General features: G+C 51.7%; 1 protein-coding gene across 2 annotated transcripts in view; it reads right to left on the reverse strand.

Moving 5' to 3' along the window:
• LOC139763541 (deoxyribonuclease TATDN1) overlaps positions 1-5,546 on the reverse strand; it is a 505,618-nt gene extending 500,072 nt beyond the window's left edge. For both annotated transcript variants that reach the window (XM_071689740.1, XM_071689735.1), the window contains exon 1: positions 5,422-5,546. The gene's annotated coding sequence lies outside the window, so the exon portion shown is untranslated. The remainder of the gene's footprint in view (positions 1-5,421) is intronic.
• Positions 5,547-6,000: the final 454 nt, after the last annotated feature.

Consider the following 6,000-nt stretch of genomic DNA (forward strand, 5'->3'; position numbering starts at 1 on the left):
GCACCTCCCTCTCACGGCGTGAAGACCAGTGCACCTCTGTCACACGGCGTGGAGGTCAGTGCACCTACCTCTCACGGCGTGGAGGCTTTGCACCTTCGTCTCACGGAGTGGAGGCCAGCGCACCCCCGTCTCTCGGCGTGGAGACTAGTGCACCTCTGTCTCACGACGTGGAGACCAGTACACCTCCGTGTTACGGCGTGGAGGCCAGTGCGCCTCCATCTCAGAGCGTGGAGGCCAGTGCGCCTCCGTCTTACGGCGTGGAGGCCAGTGCACCTCCGTCTCACGGCGTGGAAGCCAGTGCACCTCTGTCTCACGGCGTGGAGACCAGCGTACTTCCGTCTCACGGCGTGGAGACCATTGCACCTCCGTCTCACGGCGTGGAAGCCAGTGCACCTCTGTCTCACGGCGTGGAGACCAGCGTACTTCCGTCTCACGGCGTGGAGACCATTGCACCTCCGTCTCACGGCGTGGAGACCAGTGCACCTCCGACTCACGGCGTGGAGGCCAGTGCACCTCCGACTCACGGCGTGGAGACCAGTGCACCTTCGTCTCACGGCGTGGAGACCAGTGCACTTCCCTCTCACGGCGTGGAGACCAGTACACCTCCGTCTCACGGCGTGGACATCAGTGCACTTCCCTCTCACGGCGTGGAGACCAGTACACCTCCGTCTCACGGCGTGGACATCAGTGCACTTCCCTCTCACGGCGTGGAGACCAGTACACCTCCGTCTCACGGCGTGGAGATCAGTGCACTTCCCTCTCACGGCGTGGAGACCAGTGCACGCTCGTCTCACGGAGTGGTCAGTGCATCTCTGCTTTACGGCGTGGAGGTCAGTGCACCTCTGTCTCACGGAGTGGAGACCAGTGCACCTCCGTCTCGCGGCTTGGAGGCCAGTGCACCTCTGTCTCACGGCGTGGAGGCCAGTGCACCTTCGCCTCACGGAGTGGAGGTCAGTGCACCTCTACCTCACGGCATGGAGGCCAGTGCACCTCTGTCTCACGGCGTAGAGACCAGTGCACCTCCGTCTCGCGGCGTGGAGGCCAGTGCACCTCTGTCTCACGGCGTGGAGGCCAATGCACCTTCGCCTCACGGAGTGGAGGTCAGTGCACCTCTACCTCACGGCATGGAGGCCAGTGCACCTCTGTCTCACGGCGTAGAGACCAGTGCACCTCCGTCTCGCGGCGTGGAGGCCAGTGCACCTCTGTCTCACGGCGTGGAGACCAGTGCACCTTCGTCTCACGGCGTGGAGGCCAGTGCACCTCTGTCTCACGGCGTGGAGGTCAGTGCACCTACGTCTTATGGTGTGGAGGCCAGTGCGCCCTCTCACGGCGTGGAGACCAGTGCACCTCCGTATCACGGCGTGGAGACCAGTGCAACTCCGTTTCACGGCGTTGAGACCAGTGCACCTACGTCTCACGACGTGGAGGCCAGTGAACCTCTGCCTCATGGCATGGAGACCAGTTCACCTTCATCTCACGGCGTGGAGGCTTTGCACGTCCGTCGCACGGCGTGGAGACCAGTGCATCTCCGTATCACGGCGTGGAGACCAGTGCATCTCCGCCTCACGGCGTGGAGACCAGTGCACCTCCCTCTCACGGCGTGGAGACCAGTGCACCTTCCTCTCACAGCGTGGAGACCAGCGCCACTCTCTCTCACGGCGTGGAGGCCAGTGCACCTCCCTCTCACGGAGTGGAGGCCAGTGCACCTCCCTCACGGCGTGGAGGCCAGTGCACCTTCCTCTCACAGCGTGAAGACCAGCGCACCTCCCTCTCATGGCGTGGAGGCCAGTGCACCTCCTTCTCACTGAGTGGAGGCCAGTGCACCTCCGTCTCACGGCGTGGAGGCCAGTGCACCTCCCTCTCACGGCGTGGAGACCAGTGCACCTTCCTCTCACGGCGTGGAGGTCAGTGCATCTCCCTCTCACGGAGTGGAAGCCAGTGCATCTCCCTCTCACGGCGTGGAGGCCAGTGCACCTTCCTCTCACGGCGTGGAGGCCAGTGCATCTCCCTCTCACCGAATTGAGGCCAGTGCACCTCCCTCTCACGGCGTGGAGACCAATGCACCTCCCTCTCACGGCGTGGAGTCCAGTGCACCTCCCTCTCACGGCGTGGAGTCCAGTGCACCTCCCTCTCACGGCGTGGAGTCCAGTGCACCTTCCTCTCACGGAGTGGAGGCCAGTGCATCTCCCTCTCACCGAATGGAGGCCAGTGCATCTCCCTATCACGGCGTGGAGACCAATGCACCTCCCTCTCACGGCGTGGAGACCAATGCACCTCCCTCTCACGGCGTGGAGTCCAGTGCACCTCCCTCTCACGGCGTGGAGTCCAGTGCACCTCCCTCTCACGGCGTGGAGTCCAGTGCACCTCCCTCTCACGGCGTGGAGTCCAGTGCACCTCCCTCTCACGGCGTGGAGTCCAGTGCACCTTCCTCTCACGGAGTGGAGGCCAGTGCATCTCCCTCTCACCGAATGGAGGCCAGTGCATCTCCCTATCACGGCGTGGAGACCAATGCACCTCCCTCTCACGGCGTGGAGACCAATGCACCTCCCTCTCACGGCGTGGAGTCCAGTGCACCTCCCTCTCACGGCGTGGAGTCCAGTGCACCTCCCTCTCACGGCGTGGAGTCCAGTGCACCTCCCTCTCACGGCGTGGAGTCCAGTGCACCTCCCTCTCACGGAGTGGAGGCCAGTGCACCTCCCTCTCACGGAGTGGAGGCCAGTGCACATCCCTCTCAAGACGTAGAGGCCATTGGACGTCGTTTCAACACATGGAGACTAGTGCACCCCGTCTCCAGACGTGTGAGGATGAGTTGGTAAGTTGGAGGTCGGGTCGTTCTTCGTTCGCTGATGCTCATTGAAGACCAGGTGGCCTTTGCAGGTTTATCATGAAAAATAAGTACGTACATCTATACGTCCTGTGGCTTATGGTCTTATGACACATTACGACGCGCTAGTGGACGGTATGACGAGGCTGGCCAGTGTCTCCCCTCAGGTAATACAGCCAGGGGTTGTATTGGTGTCCGTCAACAACCATTCAACAACGTGTTCAAACAAGACATCAGCTCTTACGTGTCCAAACAAGAGATCAGCTCTTACTTGTTCAAACAAGATATCAGCTCTTACGTGTTCAAACAAGAGATCAGCTCTTACTTGTTCAAACAAGAGATCAGCTCTTACGTGTTCAAACAAGAGATCAGCTCTTACGTGTCTAAACAAGAAATCAGCTCTTACGTATTCAAACAAGAGATCAGCTCTTACGTGTTCAACAAAGAGATCAGCTCTTACGTGTTCAAACAAGACATCAGCTCTTACGTGTTCAAACAAGACATCAGCTCTTACGTGTTCAAACAAGAGATCAGCTCTTACTTGTTCAAACAAGAGATCAGCTCTTACGTATTCAAACAAGAGATCAGCTCTTACGTGTTCAAACAAGAGATCAGCTCTTACGTGTTCAAACAAGAGATCAGCTCTTACGTGTTCAAACAAGAGATCAGCTCTTACGTGTTCAAACAAGAGATCAGCTCTTACGTATTCAAACAAGAGATCAGCTCTTACGTGTTCAAACAAGAGATCAGCTCTTACGTGTTCAAACAAGACATCAGCTCTTACGTGTTCAAACGAGATCAGCTCTTACGTGTTCAAACAAGAGATCAGCTCTTACGTGTTCAAACAAGAGATCAGCTCTTACGTGTTCACACGAGATCAGCTCTTACGTGTTCAAACAAGATCTCACGCTTACGTGTTCAAACAAGAGATCAGCTCTTACGTGTTCAAACAAGAGATCAGCTCTCACGTGTTCAAACAAGAGATCAGCTCTTACGTGTTCAAACAAGAGATCAGCTCTTACGTGTTCAAAACTAGATCAGCTCTTACGTGTTCAAACAAGATCTCAGCTCTTCGTGTTCAAACAAGAGATCAGCTCTTACGTGTTCAAACAAGAGATCAGCTCTTACGTGTTCAAACAAGATATCAGCTCTTACGTGTTCAAACAAGGGACCAGCTCTTACGTGTTCAAACAAGAGATCAGCTCTTACGTGTTCAAACAAGAGATCAGCTCTCACGTGTTCAAACATGAGATCAGCTCTTACGTGTTCAAACAAGAGATCAGCTCTTACATGTTCAAACAAGAGATCAGCTCTTACGTGTTCAAACAAGAGATCAGCTCTTACATGTTCAAACAAGAGATCAGCTCTTACATGTTGAAACAAGAGATCAGCTCTTACGTGTTCAAACATGAGATCAGCTCTTACGTGTTCAAACAAGATCTCAGCTCTTACATGTTCAAACAAGAGATCAGCTCTTACGTGTTCAAACAAGAGATCAGCTCTTACGTGTTCAAACAAGAGATCAGCTCTTACGTGTTCAAACAAGAGATCAGCTCTCACGTGTTCAAACATCCTGATGAACAGCAACTCGTGAATACAGTGAGCCCGTGGAAATATTCTATGTGATGCAACTAAGTATATGTAACACACAGTAAAATGATGATAACAAACACCAAATGAAAAATCAATGGCCAGTGAGCGTGAGTTTTACCGACCTACTGAATGTAAACTGCATCATTCCCCTGCCCGCCAAACACACGACAACACAACACAGGCCGCCAAGCACCTAAAAAATTGGCAAATCATAGACCGGCACAGAACCCAACATTTTACCAGAATTCGCGTAGCCGAATTCTAAGGCTTGGTAGCGAGACAGGACGCAAGCATCAGTGGGTTCAATTAGCTTACTCGGCAGATGCACTAGAGACAACACAGCGGCTCAACACTGGTTAACGACCCACCACATGAAAAGAGCTTGTTGTTTGGGCTCTCACAAGTGGCTGGTTACCCATTTTTGTGCCCTTGTGGAAGACAATTTAGAGCGGTATCGAACCAAGGTTCACAACACCACAAACTAGTGAAGTTCGCTGACAATGAAGCAAAGTTGTCTGCTCCTATGCTACTCCTGCGTAGATGGACACTGACTATATTCAGAGTGAGCCACTGATGGTAAATACACTTTACCCCGGATCTCAGCTCCTCTGAGCACACGGAAACATAAAGCATGGCATTAAGTTTAAAAAGAAAATACCAAACACTTCATTGTCATCATCACTTCACCGAGTGAAAAACACCCCTATAACTAGTGCATTCCACTTCAAAAACAATGAACACACAAGGCTACCAGACACAGCACTTTACATATGTTTAATAAAAACACACGACACCAAATTTGAATATCAGTGAATAATCCAAAGAAAGCAGAAAGAACAGAGTTGATCATGGCATTCTAAACGAAACCAAAATGGCATCCTAGGCTAGGAGCAGTGCAATCCTTCCTACGTATTGATACGCGGAATAAAACCTCAAGGAAGCCCCACTGGTCGAAAAAAAATGCACAGAAACATTGCCATAGTACTAAACAAAGTTGGACTCACCGAAAAGACGAGTAGACACTAAGACATGAGGTAACACAGACTTGAAATACAGAGCGTAAGAACCCATCCGTCTTGGGAGACGAGACAAAGACGACTGCAAATGGCGGCCGAGCTCAGCGAGAAACACATACAAAGAAGCGCAACTTAAAGACTTTGACATACTAATTTTTGTGATGCTTGCAGTAACGCCATCTGGAGGTCGATGAAGAACTATTAGAAAACGGGAAATATAGAGCTCAACTACCAGAGAAAACGGGAAACTTAAAGGTAATTGTAAGGTATTCACATCTGCCATGATTTCGGCAGGGAATAAAGTCCTTTCTTCTACTTTGTGTGATATGAATGTTATGCTTTGCTTTAGCGATGATAATACAATATAAACTGACATTTTTGTTAAATTACACAAAATTTTCTCCATGGTTTAAGAACCGTATATATTTTTTTCTTATGCTAGTGCCGATATTTGTTAATTATATGTATAAGTCCTGATCCTCCCTTTAATTTGTGCTGATAATGTATCGTGATTTAGATTTCTCTTAATACTCTTACATTTCACTTCATTCTTAAATATTGTGATAA

This window comes from Panulirus ornatus, chromosome 47, assembly GCF_036320965.1.
Source record: "Panulirus ornatus isolate Po-2019 chromosome 47, ASM3632096v1, whole genome shotgun sequence".
In the NCBI taxonomy this organism is placed as follows: domain Eukaryota; kingdom Metazoa; phylum Arthropoda; class Malacostraca; order Decapoda; family Palinuridae; genus Panulirus; species Panulirus ornatus.